At 38.5% G+C, this 24,989-nt stretch overlaps 1 long non-coding RNA gene across 1 annotated transcript; it reads right to left on the bottom strand.

Annotated features, from left to right (window-relative positions):
- Positions 1 to 2,018: 2,018 nt before the first annotated feature.
- Gm35437 lies at positions 2,019 to 24,557 on the bottom strand. The gene is made up of 8 exons (XR_380747.2): positions 24,456 to 24,557; positions 15,760 to 15,849; positions 14,355 to 14,442; positions 11,190 to 11,319; positions 10,646 to 10,712; positions 10,439 to 10,534; positions 3,999 to 4,131; positions 2,019 to 2,240 (listed from the first exon to the last, which is right to left on the bottom strand). It is a non-coding gene; the product is annotated as a predicted gene, 35437 (long non-coding RNA).
- Positions 24,558 to 24,989: the final 432 nt, after the last annotated feature.

The following is a 24,989-nucleotide window of genomic DNA, read 5'->3' as shown; positions in this document are numbered from 1 at the left end:
TGACTTCCCATTTTCCAATCTATTAAATAGAGCTAATAATACTGTCCTTCCCTACAGCGGTCGCGGGAAGCATGATTAATTAGCAAAGGTTTATGAAATACTTTGACATTCTCAGATGAAAGGCACTAAAGGGATATAGAGTGTTATTATATTTTTAACAACCAGTAAACCTGATATTTAAAGCAATGACAACTTATACATTAAAAGAAATGTATACTTTTTACAAGATCAAAAGTCTTTATACCAATGCAATTTTATTCTCTTTGCATAAAGAAATGGAGAGCCAGTGTGGATGAAACCTGTTTCCAGTTACGAACTGCAAAATGAAATGAAGGGGCACACACTGATACTCCGTGAGCATGTGACCAGAGAAAGGCCATAGCATAGTGGCTAGAGTTAACCATTTGTAACACAAGGGGACAATGTGGAACATCAAGGAGAAAAAGTAAAGACTGGGAAGGTCACTAACCAGGAACAGGCAGACAAACCAAATTGGTACCCTGCCTGTCAAACCATCTATGTGGTGTTAAGGGATTTATTTAGTAAGTATGTATAGAGTTGCAGATGTAACTCTTGGGTCCCCTTGCTTGTAATCTGTATATCGATGACAACACAGGAATATGATGCCTTCAGGGAAGACCTCCTCGCTGTCATGGTTTGTGACAGTGCTCCTGGGGAGTCACTGCTTCTCTTTGGATAACCTCTCCCTTCTGTGTCAGGAAGCTCACAGAAATCTGAAACTTCCCATTCTGGGTGCTGGGTAGCTGCACTTCCCTAGCTCTGAGAAGTGAACGGCCTGATTACATGCACTGCGAGTGACTAAAAAGTCAAATGGCTTTCTTGGACCTCTCCCAAGTGTTCACAGATATTCACATTTCCTCTACTAGCGATCAAGTACAACATAGTTCCTTCCCCTCCCGGCCCCCCGTGCTCTAATCTGACAGGAACCACAATAATTGACCACCTGTACCATAGCAGCATGGTAGAGATAATCTAAATTAGGCAAAAACGCAAGAACAAACTATGGATCCAGTTATCTGAGATAAGAAAAACAAGGGACTCCTCTGAGGTGGAAGCCACTGGAGGAGGAGTCAGAAGAACTTTTAACAGTTTAGTACTTGTAATCAGATCACAAGCCAAGAAAAAAAAAAAGTCTGAGCTAAGCATGAAATTGAACTTGGTGATTGAAAACTCCTACTGAATCCTATGAGGAACTGCATTTAAATCAAACAACAAATCCTATCTTGGTAGTTTTTTGTTTTGCTTTTTTATTGACTATTTTATTTATTTGCCTTTCAAATGCCACTCCCCTTCCCAATTTCCCCTCCACAAACCTCCTATCTTCTCCCCCTCCTCCTGCCTCTATGAGTGTGCTTACCCACCTACCCACCAACTCTACGCTCAGCGCCCTAGCATATCCCTTGCTTGGTGATTGAGCCTTCACAGGAATAAGGTCCCGCCCCTCCCAGTGATACCAGATAAGGCCATCCTCTGCTACATATCCAGCTAGAGCTATGGGTCCCACCAAGTGTATTTTTTGGTTGGTAGTTTAGTTCCTGGGAACTTTTGGGTGTCTGGTTGGTTGATATTGTTGTTCTTTCTATGGGGTTGCAAACCCCTTCAGCTCCTTCAATCCTTGCCCTAATTGGGGCACCTGTGCTCAGTCCAATGTTTGGCTGCATACATCTGCATCTGTATTGGTCAGACTCTGACAGAGCCTCTCAGGGGACACCAGTCTCTTAGCCTATACTAGGCTCCTGTCAGCAAGCACTTCTTGGCATCTGCAATAGCGTCTGGGCTTGGTGTCTGCTGATGAGATGGATCCTAGGTGGGGCAGTCTCTGGATGGCCTGTCCTTCAGTCTCTGCTCCACTCTGTCCCAGCATTTCCTTTTAACAGGAGGAATTCTGGATAAACATTTTTGAGGTGGGTGGGTGACCCCATCCTTTTTTTTTTTTTAATAAATATCCATGAATAAAAAGAAACACCTTGTAAGAATTAGGAAGTAGTACCACTACATGTTAGTCACATCGTTTATAATTCCAGATAGTAGGGAACAGGAACACTTGCATGAGAGAGTGTGCACAAAAGGAGCTGCCATGCAGAAGCCATGTGCCTGGCCAAGATCCGTCTGACCAGACACAGATAGATTAACAAAAGACTCAAGAGTTCAGGGAGTAAATGACTGTGGGGTATACTTGATAAATGTACAACTTGTGTCCAAATGAAACAACCAGAAGCCTGAGAAGAGAAAAAAGAAAAGGTTATGATGAATATCCAGTGTTGCTTCTCTATATTTTAAAATATTACAGCCGAAGCAGATACTACATACATCCCTACAAGTGAAACAATGAATATGCTCAGAGCTGCTGTTTGGGGGTAAGAAAAGAGTTGGGGAGGAGAGGGGGAGCAGAAAGAGAAGGAGAGGGATTTTTCAGTACAACTGACAGTTCTCTCCTTCCTTCCCATCATCACGAGCGTTACTTCCCATCAGTAAGTCTATAATGGATGCCATGGCTCTTGTTCCTTTCATCAGCACTATTTCCACATGCTCTGGAGAGTGTACATTGGATGATTGTGGGGTACACAGATACATGTATTTGATTGTGGGGTACACAGATACATGTATTTGATTGTGGGGTACACAGATACATGTATTTGAAACAGTACAGCTTGGAAAAATCAAGGCAACTTCTGTTGGTCAGTGATGGTCACCGGGAAGTTTGCTTATGTTCTGGTTTGTGACTTAAAAATCTAAAGTGAATAAGTTATGTCTATACAGTAGGTTAGTAAGCCCAAGGAATTCGGGAGTGGATGAATTCCAGAACTCTTGGACTGAGGCCTGGCTGAATAAAGCAGCAGAAGGACTCTGAAGATTTTGTCTGGATGTACTGGGATGAAACAGAGGAAAGGAAATACAACACACGATTGGGAAGGGATTAAGAGAATTGTTAGACAATATTTGTCAGCAATATATTTGAAAGCCAAAAGAACTGAGTTCCTTCCCATGAGAAATTGAATGATTTTCTAGGAAGTTTTGTTTTGTTTGTTTTGTTATTCCAGACACGGCTTCCCTGTGCAACGTAACTGAAATAGGCAACCTAAGCTAACAGTAATCAGAACACGTTAGGACAGTACTATAAAGACAAATCGTTAAATGGTAAAATCCTTAAGCAACGGCAATTATTCTTTTATTTAAACCACTTTTAATTCTTGGGAAAGATGTGACATTCATTAGACTGGTAGGAGACTACAGTAACACAAAGTAAATGAATTCAATAATATAAAGTTTAAAAATAAATGTAGTTGGCAACTAAATAGTATATCATTAAATGTTCTTCTAGCTGGGCTGCCTTGTCAGGTCTCAGTGGGAGGGGAAGCACCTATCCTCCTACAGAATTGAAATGCCAAGGTGGAGGAGATACTCAGAGGGCCCCCACCCACTCAGAGGAGAAGTGGGGAGAAGGGGGAGGATTGTAGGAGGGACTCTGGGAGGGGGATGTAAAGTGAATAAAGTAAAAATAAAATAAAATAAAATGAAAAACAATCTATCAATGTGAGTACATTATGATCCAAGTAGGATTATTTAAGGAACTTTGAAAATGTTCTCAGTATAGAGGTATGTCTCTGTGTGCTTTATTCTCTGTCAATAGTTTCTGGGCCAGTGCTTTGTTAAGTGAATTCTCCTGTGATAAATGTTTAAACACTTTTAATCAACATGTCTTTCATATATGTGATCTGTTTGTTGCTGAGACATGATTTATAAACTGAAAGTAATCACGAGGACTGTATAGTATATGATTCCACTTGTACGAAATATTTAGAATAGGCAAAACTAGAGAGAATCGTTTGGTGCTTAAATAGGGCCGAAGAAAGCAGGGGTGGACATGTGGTTTTTGCCTTGCAAATAACAAAAGCGTTAAAAAAATCTCCAAATTAGATTGTGGTGATGACAATGTCATTTTGCATACCCTAGAACTCAGCACCTGCAAACTTTACCTTATAGATTCTGTACGGTATCTGAATTATCTCTCGTTGTCAGTAGTAAGCTGGTTTATTTGTCGATGTTGCTGTTTTAAGACTGGAGATAGTGGGATGGGAATGGCCAGGCTTAATTCATGGCTACTTGCATCTGTGAATAAGAGATGTTCTTTTATGCCTTAAGACCCACTTCATGAGGCTGGTGGTGGTCATTTCTGCTTCCATACTTGACTGAGGTTATAAAGTTAATCCATAGATTTAGAAGAGTCGGTTAATTAAGAGAATATCCAATATGTTTTATAAAATCCCCCAGAGTCATATTTTTCATTTTTAGAAATTCTATTTAATTATTCCCCAGATCAACTTCGTTGTTTTTTTATATTTATCTTCTTTTATATAGTTAATAATCTAAAAATCTGTTCTTAAACAATTTATCAGACTTTGTCTAACTAAGAGTAATTACTTTACTTAACAAAGTTTAAATAAAGTTCCCTTACATAAAGAAGGTACTCAAAAAATAACTCTTGAATTATGAATAAATGCCCACTGCAGAGGGCTGTACTCACCCCATTTCCCCACTGTTTTCTTAAAGAAACTTCATGGCCTCAACTTGTTTCTTTATAACACAGAAACAACAGTAACTCTCTCAACGTTTGTTATGGATCTAAATGAAATTATGTCTAGTTTATTGCTACCACGTGATGTGAGCTTAGTTATACACCCTCTATCCCCTGCCGGCCTCCTCACTGCCTTTTTGTGGGTTGTTAGACACGGAAGCATCCCTTCAGGAGTTGCTAGTTGCTCTCTGTGCCTTACAGCTTGGGGCTTTATTGCCTCCTCTCCCATCCTACACACCATGAGTGTCATTCTCACATCCCTTCACCGCTGGGCTCCTGGGGATCATATATAGTACTATATTGTCATGGACAGCTCTTGTGTTTTACTTCTTTGCTGTTTTTGTGTGCTTAGCTCTTGGACTGATTGGTGATAATGGTGCTATAGCATAAAACCTCACAACATCTTAACGGAATCTTAAATAACTTCTATGTTTAGATGCTGCTTCTGACTCTGCTTCCTGTCTCCCAGTTTTCCTTGGGGGCTGCACTTTAGACTCTCTTTGATTGATTGGGGGAGGGTACTTTAGTTAGCCCTTGAGGTATCCTATGTTTCCTCTTCTGGGGGAATAAAAAAATCCACTAGCCACAAATCTCAAGTGTCACTCATTGGAAGCAAAAGAAAAACAAAGGGTTGGAAACTTAAAATTGCCAATTTGTGCACAGTACTTTTTTTTCCTAGCTTGAGTTAAAACTAATGATGTTTTCACATAGTATTTGTCCATTTCCTTTTAGTTCAGAAATGCTATATCCAGCACTCCATAGTTGCTGAATTATTATGTAACCTGTATCTTTCTTAAAACAGGCTGAAATGGAGCTCCTCCAAGCATTATCCAGACAAACATGTCATCAGAAAGGCACCATGGGAAGACTGCTTTATCTGCTTGATAGCCGGGGGGGGGGGGGGTGGGGAGCAGGAGGGGGAGGGGGAGGGAGAGGGACCTGAAGTAAAAAATGAGGGGATAACAAAGAAAGATGAAATGTCTTCTGAGAAAGACAAAGAAAAATATTTCCAGATACTGTTCAGTCTTGAAAATAAATATTCCCTCCTCACCTCTTTACTCCGTGTTCTAACTATTCTTATAATAGCTACTGAATATTCAGTAAAGACATTCATAATTGTTCACCCAAAATCAAGAAAGCCTATTTTATTAATTATACTCATAGTATTGGTTATTTTGTTGTTGTCCTTTTGAAATTCATATCTCATTCTTCTGGGGGAAAAATGTCTTTTTTTCCTCTTTGGAGAAAATTATCCCTGATTTGCTTTAGGCCAAGGAGCCAGAGACTGGTCAACATACAGTATTTTCTGGGGCTGACACTCTGTTCAAAGATAGACACAGTCTTAGTTAAGATCCTTTATTCCTGATAAGGGATATGAAATTCTACTACAAGCCAGGTAGTCTGAGAAAATAGCACATCAGATGTCACTGGTTCTAGAATCATCCACAAATTGACATATCTGATAAAGGGGTGCATTTTTTTTTATAATCAGTCCTTTATTATAGGATTAGCATTTTTGTTCTCTTTCAAGCCTACAGATTTCCAGAAGTTCCCCTTTGAGTGTACCTCACTATGTAACCCCAGTTGACCTCATTTACCACCCTCCTTCCTCCCCTCCCCAGGTCCTGGGAATACAGCTGTGTTCTCCAATTCCGTTAACCATAAGACTACTTACAACTTTAATGCTAGGTAAAGAAAATCTGAAGACATCATTAAGTATATAAACAAACAGAATTCATAGTCACTCAGCTTTTTTCAACATTACCCCAAAGAGAATTAATGACCACAGAGCAACAGCAGCATCTAAAATCTGTCATAATAAACCAGGTTGTTTCCCAGCATTCTCTGCCAGAAACTACTCAGGTTCTGGATAACGTGTGGACAGAAACGCAATCTTCAGACATGTAAGACCTTTGAAACATACAGTCCCTAGAATAAAATATCACTTGCAGGGAGGGTTTTGGGAGGGAGTAATGTGAAGAGGAATGACGAAATTACATTATAATTTCAGAACATGAAAAATATAACTGAAAAGTGACGTGCATGGCCAGAACTAGGACTCTCCCATTCTGATAGAGAGCTTGCCTCCCTTTTCCAGCATTGTAAAAACCCAAACAACGATCCACAAACAATCCCAAAGACAAGCGTGCAGAGATTGGTGAATCCATGAGAAAGATACCCTCACGTACTCACAAAACCTCAAGGCAGTTGCAGGCGTTGACTGCCCAGCCAGTCTTTTCCAGCACTCTCTGGAGGGTGGTAATGGGGAACTGATGTATGCCCGCCCGTGGAGGCGCAAGAACTTTAGGAACTGAAGCTTCCAGCTTAGCAAGAGGTAAAAGTTTTCTTCATGGGGTGAAGGCTGGAGCTGCATTTGTTTAGGTTTAGGCTTGCCCTTCCTGAAACAGAATCTCTGAAGATATTTAGAGCCTTTGTCATGCCGCTGTAATCTGACCCTAGCGTCTCTTCTAGCCACCAGCAATGCTTTCTAAAATTTCAACTTACTTGATAATCATAAACCCTTAAAGACCATATAGCAGAGGACGTATGTAGAGATACTGTTCTGTCTCTTTCAGATGTCCTCTCTAAAGATAGTGTTTCGGTGCATAAAAAGTATATTTTGGCCTTAAGCTTTGCACCTCCTAATGCTTTTCAAGTGATTAGGACTATCTTAGAAGTGTTATAATCCTCTAGAAATGCAGTGTTTGGTTTTACTTGTTATTGTTATGAAATTGCTAGGAATGCATGAGCCAGTTAAGGAACAGTATTTTCTGACAGTTATGTGAGCAGAACAGATGTGTCTATGCCCAATCATGTATGCCGTGCTAAAGACAGCTTGAGATCATTTCGCAATTGAATTGTTTTTCACTGATACTATGTAGTTAGTATTTGTTCTCAGTCTATGTTTCCTTTAAGACCATGGAGAAGAGTCAGAGGATCCCCTTTATATGATAGGAGTGTGCACACACCTTTCTAAAATCAAGAGACACTTCTCAGGCAGATAGAACACATATCAAAGCCTTTCTTGTTTTATAATTGGATTCCCTGTCCCCCAGTCTGCCATCACAATGAGAAAAAAAAAAAGACCAGATACCAATCTAGTTTAGGGTTTATCACTTTAATGCTCTCTTTGTCAAGTAAAAGTTGGACTAAGCTGTTAAATGAACACTTAGATGTATACTCAAAAGACAACCATGATGTAACTGGGCATGCCCGGATATTAAATTTACACTCCCCTTTTGCAGAATCAGCTTAAAGACTCCACTCCTGCCTAAGTACCCTGTAATCTATGATATTTATGGTCTTAGGATGTTTTTGATTCAAGTCATCTAAAACGATACTCAAATTTTTATGTACAAATACATTGTTTGTCAATTATGATGTAGGCAGCATAAATAAAGCCGTGAATGCATTTACTGAATGCTTAAATTAAATGTTACATACGTTTTCCTATTGCCTATCTTTCTGTGATATCTAATTTCTTTTTCTATTTGCATGTTCAGTGAAAAGGATAGTAGGTGAGTATCTAGTAAGTACAGAGCAAGTACTCTAATAGACAAAACAAATAATTCTACAATAATTCTTCTGTACCTCTAAATTGCAACCATTAAATACAATGCAGCGTGGTCTGCAAATGACTAGATGCACAGTACTCTCAGGTATTGCTTAAGAGCAAATTCTCTGCAGCCAGACTTCTGCTCCTCGTCCTTCCATAGCACCGGCTAGCTGGGTGACCTTCTCCTGGAGGACTGACTCTGTGTTCCCACTCCGGAGTTCTATCCCTACTTCCTCCTTTTTCATAGTGCAGACCTTAAGCCTCCACTTTATGTTAGCTGCTACATTTTATTGTAGATTTATAATTAACTATCTATAGCATGAATGACCAGGATTTAGCCTTCTAATCTTAGCTCCTCCCTTTATAGCTTACTTCCTGAAGTTTCGCAGCTCCAACTTTTCTTTAATTGCCCCAGATCCTGTAATCCATTGACTGTATACTTTTATCTCTGTCTTGCATGCTTTCCAGTCCCCTTCAGTCTGTGATCTACAATGATAATTTATTTGTGCATTTTTCAAGTTCTTGGATGCTCTTGTTCTATTGGGATCACTCACAAAGACCAGCTGATACCAGATCAAATCCACACCTGTGTTAGCAGCCTCATGGCGGGAGGTGACTTGAGGACACCTCCTTCAGCTGTCATAGCTGTGAATCTGGACTTTAGAAAGTGTGCCACACTCTGTCTTCCCCCTTTTTTATAATCAGTCTTTACTGAGAGCAAGGTCATCACTAATCATAGTGCCAGCCACTCTTCCTTATTACCTGGTCTACACACGTGTACATTAGCCATTCTCATCTCTTTGTCAAGCACGCCCATTTAGTCTTATCAACTTGATCACTAATATGGTCATACAAAGAAAATCAATTTCATGCTTCAAAATATCCTTCAAGTTCTTCTTTTCTATGTGTAGTCATCATCTTTCTGGTATAGCCAAACATCTCTACTGAGCTGTGTATTCTCTTATTTCAATTACATTATCCTCATTCTGGCTTGCACTCTGCCCATTGGGCTTTGAACTCTCCAACTAAGGGGACTCAGGCCAGCTCAAGCATGATGAACATAGCTCTGTCAGACTTTGCCCTTCTCCCATTCTCTCTGCCTTTCTAAATGATTAGGTTACATTCCATAAGCTAGACACCAAGGTCTATTCCTTTAGCTACTTCTTCCTCTTGAAGCAGATTGCCAAGGTCTGGCTATCAAAGTATTGATGTTCAGGAATCATAAGTGCCCTTTGGCTTACCTATTTATATACCCAATTAAAATTAATCACCTTATCCTCACATGGGGTTTCACCTTTACCTTCAGAAACTGCCATTTTCCTATGTTTCTTGTCTGTGTCCCCTCTATTTACAGTCCGTCTTTGACCCACTGTAGCAAATATTCTTGCTCCCTCTCCCTGTTTCTTTCCTCTTTCCTTGTCCTCTGTCTCCTGTCTCTGTCTTATATTCTCTGGTCTTTGTTCCTCTGGAGTAAATAAATCTCCTTTGTGCTGAGAACTTGGTCATGGGGCCCCATGGGCTGATTCCATTCCTTACAGTAACTTCATCAAAAACTTTTTTATCATGAACATGCATGCTTCAAAATTCCTTGGTCAAGTTTCTTTTCCCCTTATCTAAGAATAGATTTATATCTACTGCATAAAGCACCTTTACACTCAGGTCAACATATGTTTTCCAGGTGGTCTAGCTGGTCCCTTTCCTTATCCTTTCTCATCTTCGGATTTTTATATATCATTATGTTTCAAAATTTAGTATTTCTAGATTCTTTTAACGAATAAGTTTCTAGTTAGATGCAATTGACAGTTTTATTTGCCTTATCTCTCCTTTTTAAGTATTGTTGAAAAAAGATTCTTCTCTCATAAAATACATCCCAACACTTTCCTCTCTCTCTCCACCCCACCCCCACCCTCAGGGCCTCCCCACACCCCCCCTCCCCGAGACCCACTCCTCATCCACTTCCTTTTCAGAAAAAAGCAGGCCTCTAAAGACAGCAGCCAACCAGGACAAAGCAAGATGCAAGAAGACAAGGCAGACACCACCATATCTAGACTGGACAAGGAAACCAAATAGGAGAAGAGTCCCAAGAGCTGGCAAGAGAGTCAGAGACACACCCTGTTCCCACAGTTAGGAGTCCCTCAGACACCAAGCTGTCAACCATAACATACACAGAAGCCTGGTGCAGGCCTGTGTTTGATTCTTATGACTACCATTAGGCAGTCAGCCAGCTCTCTACTGCAGATCTTGAACTTAGCCCCTATAGTATGTTCTCAAACTTTCCATACAACCTGCTGCTCAGAACTGGCTCTCAGACACCAAGGTGACACCTTAAATTCAGCTTTCTCAAAGTTTCTGGTGTTTCTTTTTGTTCTTTTCAGTCATTCCTATTTCAGCGGAGGAGAAAAAATAAAAGAATAGTCAGGCATTGTGACATACACTTAGAACCTCAACACTCAGGAAACGAGATGAGAAAACCCCTGCACTTTGGGCCTCACCGAGATGAGTCAACCTGGCCCAGGTACTCGCTGCGAAGATTGACAGCTTGTATTTAATTCCTGGGACCTATGTGATAGAAGAAGAGAATCAACACTCACAAGTTGTCCTTTGATGTCCCACGTAGGACCAGCAGTTACTGAGCATTCACTCAATAGATGTAATTAAAAATATAAACAAAAATGTACAGAAGATCCTTATGTCAATATAATGTGAGTATGGATAATTTATTTTATGTATTAGAAATGAGGGAGAGCTCTGTGGCTAAGGGAGCTTGCTGCTCTTGCAGAGGACCTGAGTTCAGTTCTTAGCACTTCGCTCATTACTGCCTGTAATTTCAGCTCAAGGAGATCCAATCTTTTCAGCACTCTGAAGGCATCTATATTTATGTGCAAACCTTTGATCCCATGAACTTAATTTAAATTAAAATAAATCTTTAAAAATATAAATGTGTCACTTCTCAGAAGAGGGAAACCACCCCCTGAAAAACCATTGATTCAGAAAGTCAAAGATGAGCCCGAGAGATGGTTCAGCAGCTACCAGCACCTGTTGCTCTTGCAGAGAATCTGAATGCTGTTTCCAAGTCCCACATGGTAACTCCACATACAGGGCTTCCAGTTCCTTCCTCTGGCATCAGCAAGTAGCAGGCACATATGTGCTGTATGCAGGCAAAACACTTAGACAAGAAACAAAACATGGTATACAATGTGAGAAAAAAAAATTTCTCAGAAAAGAAAAAGAAAAAAAAATAATAAGGAAAAAAAGCAAAACAAATAAATCTCACAAAAAGAAAGAAAATCAAAGGGCCCACCAGAGACAAAGTATGTATAGAGAGAAACATACTATGTAGTGAGAAAGAGAAGCAGGTGGTATGTGTTTCCTAAGCTCTAGGGGAATGTGACAATAACCTTCTCACAAAGCTATGGATGTCACATCTCTTCTGGGTGGAAAACATTTGCAAAAGTATACACCTAAGCAAGTGATGCTCTGACAGTATTTAATAATGGGCAACTAAAAAAATCAGCATTTGCTTGTGCCCTGAAGGACTAAGTCAGCCTTGTCAGGGCCTGCCAGGCAATTATCTAACAGGAAAAGACACAGCATAATCCTTTTATCTGATTTCCAATTTTTTAAAAATATTTTTATATAACTCTGGTCATGCATTATTTCTGTCAAGATTTTCACACTTTGAATTTTCAAATCTTGTGGATTGTTACCAGAACGTCAACTTAAGCGCTTGAACACTGTTCATTGCCTCGGCTGGTGTCACATTCTTGGTGTTTTTACCTCGATCGTTAGCACACCTTCTTGCTGTTTCTGGTTGTCCCTTGATTATTGGAATTCTACTTTATACCTCCTCCACATAACAAGTCTTTGGAATGGACCATCAAGCATCCATGACTATCTGTTCTCTAAGTTCACCTCCTGAAGTACTCAATGCCACTCACAATGCTCAAGTGGCAAAAGGCCACCTTGTCGAATTTCACACACAACTATTTTTACCCCATGCCCTATCTCCTTCTTCCTCTACCAAGAAATTCTTTTCCAGACTCTACTGGCTCATCTCCCGCTTCTTCAAGTCATGTTCACGTATCAACTCTTTGAGAAGACTTTCCTGGCCAGTTTGTAAAACCTCTCTCCAGTTATATAGAGAGCCATCTTTGGTCCCTTGGTACTCTCTTGCCCTCTCCTTACTTCCTTCCCCTTTGTGTAGCATTTCTCACCTTCTGGCTTATGCTATATATCAACTATTTTGTTTATTGTGTAATAGAGTGGCTCTTAGTACACAGAAGTCATTTTAATATTTTTGAATGAGTCCCTGTGTAAGTGTGTGCATGTGTGTGGATGTTGTGCTTTCGGGTGTTCTTGTGTGTATATGTGGATGGACGTGTGCCTTGGTACACTTGGGGAGGTCACAGGAGAATTTTGGGTATCAGTCCTTGCCTTCTGCCTTCTTAGTTTGTCACTGCACATACTATGTTAACGGGTCCACGAGCTTCCTTCTCCCATCGCTCTGTAGGAGGGCGGGGACACAGATGGCCTTATGTATGTCCTGAGGCTCTGAACTCAAGTTTGCATGCTTGTATAGAAAGTGTTTTACCCACTGAGTCCCAGGCTTCATTCCAAAGCATTAATTTCTTATTTATTCTTAGAATTTAAAAAAAAAATCTGAATGAAATAAAGCCATTATTTATTAGTGATCTCTCGCCTAATACTTTTACTAATCAAACAAAACAAAATTAAAATAAATTATCATCTACACACTAGACACTAGCTTGAACTAATGCAGGACAAACAGAAAAACAGTGAGTGGAGTCCATAGTCAAATTAGGGACATCCTGTAATTTAAAGACAATAAGTAAGTTAAGTGCTAGAAAAACATATACGGTTTCAAAACTAAAAATCTGATGAATTATTGCAAGGAACAGAAACTTTTCTGTCTGGATCACAAGCTTCAAGGCTGCAGAATTAAAATTTGAAGTCAGTCTATGGCGTCCAGGATAAAAGGAAAGAACTGCATCAAAATAGACGAAATGGTGGAGAAACTTCAACTTTGCAAGAAGTTACCAAGCAATGTTGGTTTTGTAAATGTCAGCTGAAAAACTTATGGAGGTGCCAAAGGGTCAGCCCTGAAAACAGTCATCCAAGTTACATTACATGGATTGAACAGGTTATATTTAGTAAAACACACACACTCACACACACACACACACACACACACACACACACACACACACACACACACACACACACACACACATTCCCATGCACACACACATGCACACATTCTTGCATGCGTGCACTCTGGAGCATGCTCAATCACACACACACACACACACACACACACACACACACACACACACACACACCACACACACACTCAAACACACGCATGCACGCAGGCATGCATTCATGCAAGCATGCACTCTGGAGCATGCTCAGTGACAGTGAAAAAGGACGCTGTGACTTTGAAGAGTGGGGAGAAGCATATGGGAGGGTTTTGGGGGAGGAAAAGGAAGGGAGAAATGTAATTATATCATAATTTTGAAAATAAAATTTAAAAAAGGAAAAAAGTCTTAATTTTTGAGTTGATGTGCAATTGGTGTAATTGAGGAGACCTGATTGGGGGTGGGGAATGGGTCATTTTACCCCCGCTATTTGCTACAGTGTTCGTTGTAATAAATTTCTTGTGCTGCTCCCTCTTCATTTTCTCCTCTCCTCCCTGTCCTCCCCACCCCGCTGACCCCATATCTCTTGACTGTGTTAAAACCCGAACCTCAGTCACTAAGCTGGGCTTTGATTTCAAGTCGAGATTTTTTTTGTTCTGTTTTGTTTTACTCATCTGGTCCCAGAAGGAAAGAAATCGTTTAAAATGTCCACAAAGTTCCTCCTCTTCATCTCTTCTCGAGAGCCTCTCAAAATTGTGTAGCGAGGTCCCAGAGTGACCAGTGCTGGCTCTGCAAAGAACGAGCTTTGCTTAAGGAAAATGTTTATAGTTCACTCCCTGGCTTCTTCCAAAAATGGCTTTAAGCTACTTAGGTAATTGAAGAACAAGGAAAGCTGTTCTGTCCATGCAGAAGGTTTCGTTTCATTTGAAAACAGCAGTTTCTGCCGTTCCAGCTGGGTTGGGCTGATACTAGGTAGAAAATGCCGTCTATCCCGAGGAGCCAAACGTAACCAAAAGTCAAAAGATAAACATAATGCACTTACTACAGCGTTGCTGTCCACCCATTTGAAGACTGTCTTTACCCTCAGGGCAGGCACCGATATGTCTGTGCTTGATGCGGCGCTTGCTTTACTGATAAAGTTAAACAAACAGGAAATGAATCTTTAGAGCGTCTGTGGCAACGACAGTACATGTTCTCTGTCCAAATTGATCAAGCATAAACCAGAGAGAGATTTCCTTTCTGAACAACCAACATTTTTACATTTTCAATACGGTTTGCTTCGTTCTTTCAACGGAGCCAATGAATTAAAACGGCGTTTAGAGAGTTAATAACGTCTCCAGTCTAGAGCAAACACTGAATTTGAGTGTTGGGTGTGTTTGCCTAATGCTTTTCTGTATGTTTCTATTTTGTGGAACTTGCCATGTAAATGTAGGTCAAATGGAAAGATGTTTCTTTTGCTTTCTCTAAAGTCATTTTTAATTTCGTTTTCTTTTTATCTGTGCTATTTCTGCTTCCCTTGATGCTTAAGGTGCCAAAGTAGCTGAAGAATGTCAAAATATATTGCCCTAGATAAGTGTATTGCTAACTATTATTATACCATATAATTAAAAGTCCTGCTGAATTCTACAAAGATACTCAGTACAAATCTTGATAATAACTTAGGTCTTTTAGCTTCAGTATATTCTACATCCAACACCAATAGTCAATTCATTTCTATATAAAATAAAAATTGATTAAAACATTTAACTACTCTAAACTTATTGGGTATTAGCTCTTCAAGCTCTGCTACATATTTAATAAACATTATTTCACTTAAACAATAGGAAGTAATACTAACATTAAGGTCCAATGAAAAGTGGTAAGATTACTGAAGAACTCTATTTAGTAATATGACTTAATTCTTCTATAGATGGATCTAAGATGATATGTACAACATGGTACCAACTTTACAGAATAAAAAAATGGAATTTGGTGTCTTTGGGATTTCATAGACAATACATATCCATAGTTATTAAAGCTCTTAGTTAAGACTTTCTCTTTGAATGGCTACTATACCTACTTAACATTGTGCTAGTTCTAAGTCCATGATGATAATACGGACACATTTTACTAACCTATTTGCTCCCAAAGAATAGACAAACCATTTCAACATGGTGCCTCATAGTGGTGGTATCCTCAGGGATCTAGGGAGCCCACTGGCAAACAGCATCTATTTCATGGGTGTAGAATGTGTGGTGTGGAGAAAATAGTTTCTGAGAAGGGATGCCACCTGAACTGCAAGTTGAAGGATAAGTAAGAATTTCCATTGAAAAATACATTCTAGAAAGAAGGATAGGTGTGATCAAGCTTTGGACTCAAAGCCTACCTGACAAGTTCTAGGCTGCCCAGGTGTAGCCAGTAGGAACGAGAAGGATACAGTAGGGAAAAGTGAATCAGGAGAAGGGTACCTGGGTTTGCATCCTATGTTGTTTGAAGTTTTGTTCTGAAAGTGTTGGGAGTATTCAAGAGTCTTCAGGCCCAATCAATATCAGCAGATGCTGGAATGTTGTGGAAAGAGAAGGAAGAAAAAGGAATAAATATGAAGCCATTATGGCAAATGCAATAACATGACCCAACTAAATCATCAACCATAAGACTGGAAAAGAGAGGACAAAAGCCCAAAATATGAAAGTATAAAAATGAAAATATTTGGCAAATGACACTTGAAGAAATGGAGAGACAACTGAGGAATGTAGGATAACTTCCAAGCTTCTGTGGGCCTTTGGTGAATGCTAGATTTTGTGTAAAGTGAGAATCAATGAGATAGGACAAAATCAGCCACATACCTCATGCAGACTAGCCTGATGTGCCTTTAAAATAGGAAGTGGATCAATTCTATGGACAGTTCAAAAGAGCAAGTCTTGGCTTTTGAACTGTCCATAGAATAGCTGAGATGCCAAGAACTGTTCTAATACCTAAACAAGTCTCTGTGAATTACCTGGGAATGGATCATCGTCATTCTCTACTATGACCATTGTCATCTAGAATCATACACTTCAAATTAAATAGTGAGTTTGTTTGTAGAGTAAATGTTAGAGGCTTAGATTCCTGTGGGAGTCCACTATTTCATCTAAAGGCTAAGTGGCTGTTGAGGACTCCTTGCACATTTGAGCATTTGCCGAGGCTCTCGAAGTTGGCCCCATCCTCATCTCATTCATTCTCTAACATGATGTATCAAGAATGTAAGAGAGGATCCTCCATTTGGAGAGCTGGGTATGTAGACACTAGCGCTCAGTGTACTCAGTTTCTGAGCCTTTCCCATTAGTCGTTCCTTTTTGAGTGAGAATAGCTAGGGAACTCTAGAAGACACAGGTTTAGGCTCTCCTAAATGAGAGTTCGGGTTAGAAAGGGGTAACTTCTTAGATGTTTATCTTACCATGGGAGAACATTCATTGAGAGGACTAGACCATAAGGCAAACTGGATGAGAAGAAGGACAAAAGGTTGGCCATCAAGTATCATGCTCCACATTTAAGGAAGAAACCCAATGGCCAGAACAAAAGAACTCCTCAGCAGAGCTAGCATGGCCCGTAAGGGTCTCAGAGACACACAATGAGGGGATTCTGCAGCAAATAAGAGGCAGAGGGTGCTTAGAGATGGAAGGTAACATGGCAATTTCCTACCGTGCACATCCAATAGAAGAGTTGAGCAATCTGAGCCATGTCTACCAGCAGGCAGATAACTATGAGGCACACACCCCTCTGCTAATGCCCAGAGCTTATACAAGCACCCCACTCTCACACCTCAGTATTTAATCACCCTAGAGAGATGATATAGGAAGAAAGGAAGCATATGCCCTTAGATGAATCTTATAAATGATTAATATTTTTCCCTTAATCTATCCTAAAACAGACCTAACTAAAATATCTTTGAAGGAATGTTGGTTATACTGTCACATAGGGTTCAGGCTGAAAAGATTAATGTGGTTACAGAACTCAAAAGTAGGTAACTGTGGTGAACAGTGAACGTGACTCCAGAATTACTGTCAGGACATGGCAGCAGGCTGGAGGCTAATGAGTCATGGTGTGGAATTCTGCAAACAGATGGAAAGAATGTGGCATTAAAAAGAGTCATCCTGCAATCCCAGCACCTCGGAGCTGGGGGCAGGAGGTTTAAGTCCAGCCTGTGCTACTTGAGACCTGCTTTCAAACAGTCAAGCAAACACATACAAATGTGAATCTTTTGCTAGGAAACTTGGGGCAAATTAGTTGGTTTCACTGAGCTCTAGTGTCTTCCTATGTAACACGCCATATGACTCATCTTTCTAATATCTGCAAGCAAGATCTCTTTTATCTTATATTTACTTCTAACTGTTCTCAAAGTTCCTTTTTAAGTGTTAAATTTATTGGTGGGACCCATTAAGTCTTGAAGAGATGGATCAACTTTACTGTGCTTTTGTTTCTGTTTTGTTCTTACGACCAACTGTGGTTTTCAAAAATTACCTTTATTTTTCCCTAAATTTAAACATGTGATTTGAAGTTATTCTCTTCCATTTGCTTTCTTGGGCTTTGTCTTCTTCTAAGATCCTAAAATTTGATCTTATCTTCATTGATTTTCTTGATTTAAAAATATATTCATAAATATGAATATACTTCAGGATGCCATTTATTTGTAAATACAATTTTCATTCACCTTGGTACTAAAATATTTATATTGTGAAGCTAGAAACAGTTATAACCCCCAGTTTAACATAATTATAGCTTATTTTATTCCTTGGGTCTGATGTGTGACTTTTTATTTTTGCTAAGCAGTTTGTGACTTATAAAATATTTGAGTTTTAATATCTAAGCAATTTTATTTTAAAAATAGTCATACCTAATACACAATTATTATTTTATAAAATATACAAATATTTACTACAAGATATTGATTATTTTTCTATTGCTACACAAGTGTGTCTTTTACTGGTAAAACAATATGATGCTTGAAGTACATTGTTTTGCTTTCTTTATTCTCCTCGATTTTTCTGTTTATGTCTTTTATTTGCTTCTTACAGACTTATAAGTAATTAAAAATATTGATGTTTCACTTATATCTATTTTTAAATCTATTCTTGTTTTAATTTAAAATAGATTCTCTTCTCATACAATACATCCTGATCACAGCCGCCCCCACACACACTCCTCCCTTTTACACTTATTTCTAAGAGTGGAGTTTTAAATAAATTTTGATGCCTGCTATATCATTCTTTCATACATTCATATCTTCAGCTTAGCTATTTTCTGTTAACAATTTAAAAATAATCCTAAAAGCGACTAATTTACATGCCTTTTAACCTTCTGTTTGTTTTGGGCTCTTGTTAATCCTGTTGGTTCCCCAGTACCTGAAGACTTGAGCAATTGACTGCTAGATTGCTTACGTGTTCATAATTATCTTTCTACCGTATACAAGGACCGTTTTCCTTTAATGAGTTTTTGCTATGCATAATCTACTTCATTATTCACTAAAGAACAAAGATGCCACCGTGGCCGAAGCTTCTTAAATATTTTCCCAGTTTTGCATGCCCTGTTATGACGCTGCTGTATCTCAATATATCTAGACTATTTCCCAATTTCAACACTTTCTGTTTTCCTGCCAATGGCCTCTTTCTTTGGGATTTTGATTAATTATAGAACTTGTACTGTGGGGATGTAGTCAAATTAAAAGCGTTTACTAGAGGAAGGCCTCTCTCATTCTTTGATTGTTTTATTCTTGGTCTTGAAGTTAAATGGCCTCGGTGAAAAGGATGCTTAGTGCTTTCTCTTTTGTCATCCATGCATGAAAAATGACCATTTTGGTAGCTAAAGAACACTTAGTCCTTTGAAATAAAAGGAAATGAGCATCCAGAAAATAGAAAATGCACCCCTTCCAAGTATTGGAGCAGGGGCTAGCTGCCCTTAGCTTCATTTGCCTTCCAAACATCTGAAGCATCCTTGAGAACTGCATGAGACACAGCGTGGGTATGGACAGAGGCTCATTCTTGGCTGGAAAGCCTCACTGCTCATGTCAGTAAGAGCTGAATCATGGTGACGATAACAAATGCTTCATTTTTTTCTGATTCCCGGGTTGTGATGACACTAAGTACACTTCATTTTACATTGGCAATCAATTGGAATACAATGTATAAGCTCCCAATCAATAACTTTCCGTGTTGTCTATCCCTTTATTCTTCCACCTACATTGGAAGAAAAATGACATAGATCTTCCCTTATGCACTTATTCATGAAAGGTGCCATTCTCTGTATGTATCATCCTTTTTTCTTTACATATTCAATCTAAGAAGCTTCCACAAATGAACTGAAGTTAACATTCTCTTACATATAAACAAAAAAAATGTTGACTGTTTCTAATATTTTATCTTTTTTTAGCTTAAAGATTGATTGTATTGATCGTTAATGACTCTGTTTCCAGGTTTTCCATATTAGAAAGAAAACAGAAAATGGATTATTTTTCCCAAGCAGCCAAAGGAATGGGCTTATGAAAATATCAAAATTTTAAGCACAACCAATTTTACATCTATTCCTTACACTGTGGTTAAAAAAAATCAGACTTTTAAATCTTTGTCCCAAATCTTATTTTTAAAATTCAGTAGCTTATAATTACCTACAATTGGATGTTTCTTTAGCTTCCATCAGAGCCAAACAAGGGTAAAGAAAAGCATTCCTGCTTCCTGTGTCTATGGACGAGGTCGCAGTATGATAGAGTGAGCTTCAAAAGATACACAAGGGTCACACACATAATGAGCTAGTGTCAAGAAGACAATTAATTAAAAGCAACAACAACCTGACAACAGGAACAAAAAAAAAATACAACAAAATTCTGAAGAAAATACCAATTCAGACAAAATATTCTTGACACAGAAATACTGCACTTATTAGAGAAATTATGAAAGAATTAGTTGGCTACATTTTAGACTTTTATGACTAATATCCACTTGTCTCAAATTACTTATTTACTAGAAATGTGGTATTCATTAGGCCAAGGTCATGGGTTCAGTCTTTATATGAGTTGGTTATACAGTGTTGGGTCAAGCACTGCATTGTATCTTTCCAAAGGCTTGGCTTCCAGGACGATGACTATATTTATTAGGCAAAAGATTATGAAGGAATTTATTACACCCTTTAAGCCTCAGATTCTTCTTGTACAACATAGATGCACTAGTTTCTTACCTTCTTATCTCAAAAGAACAGAACGGACCAGAGACTTGGATACTCTCTTAAAACCTAAAATTATGTAACACATAAAATGTATGATTCATTGCATTCATTACAATGCCCAGTAGTGTCTTGCGAACTACTCTTCTGTATGCAAACATAAAGAAGCAAAAGGCGCCTCAGCTTGTCTACGACTATTCTAATTTTTGTGGTGAAATCCGATAATATAAAACATCCTCCTTCTTTGTTCTAGGATATTGGGTAAAAGCATCCTATAGTAGGCAGCTCACAAAGAATATTTTAGAGTATATGTGATTGTTATCATTTCAAGATGAAATGTCTTCAACAGGTTCACCTGTTGAGGGCTTAGACCCCAGCACTATTTTATGAGGTTATAGAAACATGTAGGAGGTGGAGCCTAGATTACCAGTCATAGGATAAGGGGTAGGTGCGAGGGTAATTATAAAGATCATAACTCATCATGGGTCTGCTCTTTTTTTTTTCCTGTCTGGTAGTGTAGCTTCTGATGTATCCCAGCTGCCATGACGTTTTGTCTCTTCCTAGGGACAGAAGCATAGCTCCAAGTAACTATAGACTAGAGCTGCAGAAAATATGAACTACCATGAATCTTTCAAATTGAAAGATTCTTTCAATTATGAACTACAATGAATCTTTGAAAATTGAACTAGCACAGTAATTCTCATTTCGGTGTTAGTTTTCCTTATGAGCTACGTGCTTATTAATATGTTCCTCATAACTTTTCAACCCTTTAAAGTAAGACATTTCTTTGTAAGTCAGTAAGTACAAAACAGTAAACAAAACAAATAGGGGTTCTGCCCTAGGAGAAAAATAAGTCCGTCTTGGAAAAGAGAAACTTGAATGAGTAAAAATGTAAATAAGAATATAATTGGAAGTTGAACAAAATATGTGGAAGAAATACAAAACAGACGTCTATGAGGGACAGAACAACAGAGACCACATTTATGGACTATGGGACTCTGTTAACTAAAACTGAGCTCTAAGGGATTTTAAACTGTCAGCTGGAAAACATTGAAATGGGTGGGGTGAAGGGAGTTGAAGGAAGAAATACAGGCACAACATGTGTACAGTAGATTGTCCCTTTTCCTTTGCATCCTTGATGTATCTTAGTGCCTGCATTTGCACAGACCAGGGTATTGAGAAACAAATGGACCTACATACTCAGTTTTCTGTCAGTAGTAATTAACTATAGGGGTTCAGCCCTCCCTACCTATAATGACAGAATTATGTGGGGCTCAGCGATCTTTCCATATTTTATATTACACTAAAAAGTGGACTTTCTGTCTCCACTTTCCTCACCACTCTAGGTCAAGCAGGGATTGGGTCATCCTTTCTAAAGCATTTTCTGTCAGTCGCCTATGCCCCAAAGGCCTGGGACATCTCAGATTAACCAGCATGATTAGAACCATAACCAAATAATCAAATTCCATAAAGCAATTCCCCATACTGATGACCATTTGGGTAGCTAAAGAACACTCAGTCATTGGAAATGAGCATTCGTAAAGGAGAAAGTTCCCCCTCCCCCCAAGGAGTATTAGAAAGGAGACTGGCTGCCCTTTGCCCCAAATAAATGTGTGGAGCACCCTTGAGATCTACGTTAGACACAGTATAAGTACAGACAGAGGCTTGGGACAAAGATATAAAAGTAGGAAATGTTTATCTTTTCTCTCGTTTTGAAGAAAGAGTAGATTTTGTGTGTATATCTTTTGAAATTCTCTACCCAATGTCTCCCTGGCTCCTCAGCAAGGTTGGCTCTCTGCCACTCGTGTACTTACCTGATCAAATACTGGGATATGCTGAAAATTTTCAGGTTTTTGTAGTTGAAGGAAGCATTGCTACTTAGTGCCCCTATCTGTCTTAAAGTTGTTTTCTTTATCATAGTATTCAATACCCGATGTTTGTCCACACCAGGATTATTGCCACCCTTACATAAAATGTACAGTGGTTCTGTACATGGTTGTCATTTTGTTCTTTGCTGAATTTTTTAAATGTTACCTTTGATTCTCTTCCTGTATAATTAGCACTTTAAAAAATAGCATAATGTTAAATGGTTATCTTTTTAGCACCTTGAGGATTCTATCAGTATTCACTCTTCCTTACTGTTTAAGTTCTTCTTCTATATTATACGCTTGCTTCTCCCTAATATCATTCATATGATGTTACTAATAACATTTCTTCAGTGGAAAAAAAAAACCCAGGCTTTCAGATATTACAAAGTAAGCACAGAACTGTTTGTAGGATAATCAAGAACACGGAATTGAGTTCTGATGAAAAACTTTGAGGTCTAAATGGGTTAAAAAGTGCTGACACCTGGAAAGAAAACTGAGATAGAAGACACACGACCATGAGTCAAAGGCAGCGTAGCCATTCATCAGAAAAGAAATCCTGTAAGTCTTTTATGTGAGGGATTGAATTCATGCTAATTTTTTTCCACAATGTTCTAGAGTATTCATATTTGAAATCAGTCAAAGACTTCCATTTAAAACCAAAGAGTAGCTCAAGCTTTCTGGGTATTCATGAGCTACCAGCAATAGCTATAAAGTAGAGCAAAGAAAATCACAAGCTATAAAAGCACAGATGTCAGGATGGGGGTTACTTTATGGAATTTGATTAGTCTGATCAGAGAAATTACTGTAATTTAATGAGCTTACATGCTCACAGAGTGAAAATTTTCTATTTTATTTTGTATTACATATTAGATGTAGCAATGAAGTCGATTTTTTGATTATTCATTTGCTGGTAGTTAGATGGAGACCGATTTAAGAAATATATAGAAATATATAAAATTCTCTCTCAGCACCCTCATATCTCTCTTAATATTAAGAGTTTAGGAGAAGAAACAATAGAATTTCAAGTAAAGAGAATGAACAACATATAAGTTGTACATCTGTCTTTACAAATAATGTAATTTATATTATGCTGGATATAAATGGTTTAAATTGACTAATCTAAATATGTAGAGATGAACAGGTTAAGAACATAATGTCTACATACATGTTGTTTATATGACACCCACTTCATTTGTAAGGACATTTTATTTATATAGACTGAAAGAGATGGGCTAAAAAAACAACCTCTGTGCAAATGGAAACCAAGAGAGTAAGATATATTTCTGCCAGAATTAGACCTCCCTACAATGGGGAGTCTTCCTTTCTATAATATATGTGTAACTTAGTTATACATAACTAAGATTTCTGTTTCTGAATATTGAATGTGAATGTTATTATAGAAAGAGAAAGAATTTTTTAAACAGAGAAATTAGAGAGTTGTTTTTAGACATGGTTCTCAATTATTTGTGTATTTATTCATTCCTTCTCCAATTATTTATTCTCCTTGTTGGGGAATAGACCCAAGGCTTCCCCAACACACTACTGAGCTCCATTCTCAGACCTTATTTTTATAAAACTTATATTTTAATCCTCCCTTCTCTGTGGACTCCACATTTAGAAAAAGTCTTGAAACATTAGGTTGAAGGATTTCTCTATTTTTCATTAATTTCACACAGATGCACCGGAACTTCTTTTGGTCAAGAATGCAATGATGAAAGGAGTTTCCATTACACTGCTACAACTCCATCCTACTGAATGAAACACCCAGAAGGCACGTGCTCCCGACCACTAAGGGGTTTCTAAATTGGATTTTTACTCAGAACATAATTGAAATTTTGCTGCATGAAATAGGCTTTAGTTGAACTTTCTTTAAGAACTGTCATATGCAAGTAGCTATTTTGGTTAAAACAATACATTTATCTTAATTTAATATTATTTTATCATCTCAAAACTCAGCCACTCACATTCTTTTTAATGATCTCATCATAACTTAGTTTAGAATATGTATCTTCACTTAGCTGGTACTCATAAGTGATGCCTCATGGTTCTTTATGCACAATTGGGTTTTTAAGATTTATTTATTTGTATCTTTCTCCTCGACTCACCTGCACCTCCTTCAAAGGCAGCATTAGCAGTGGGAAGGCTGGAGAGTTAGCAGAGCTTGTGGCCCAGGCAAAACTTCCAACAGAGATCATAGACTTCAAGGAACAGGCACTGCAAATACTGGCTTGCACGAAGCTAACAATTTTAACAGGATAAACTTTTATTTGTTTATTTTCCCCTTTCAAGACGTGTTCCCATGAGCAGTTAAGATAAAAACAAGATTAAACAGAAACAATGGGTGGTAACGACTTGGGTCTATAGCAGAGTGGCTAATTAAAAGGAAAAAAAAATCAGAGTCCAGTCAATCATTAAACAGATTATCTTAGTAAACTACTTCTTAGACTGGCAAATAATTAACATCATTCCTTGGAATTCCAGAAAGAAATGCCACAGCTCCTTTTGCAGTTGTAGGAGAAAAGCCCTCAGATGAGGAAGCAACTACATAAAATATCATTTGGATTTGAATTGGGAAGGGGCATCTTTAAGAAAATTGGATAGAAGTGGGCCGGGGCCTCTTACTCTTCCTCGGCCAGATT

The sequence above is a fragment of the Mus musculus genome, chromosome 10 (assembly GCF_000001635.26).
Source record: "Mus musculus strain C57BL/6J chromosome 10, GRCm38.p6 C57BL/6J".
Classification (NCBI taxonomy): domain Eukaryota; kingdom Metazoa; phylum Chordata; class Mammalia; order Rodentia; family Muridae; genus Mus; species Mus musculus.
The sequence above is the reverse complement of the archived record's forward strand: the minus strand, read 5'-3'. Positions and strand labels throughout refer to the sequence as shown.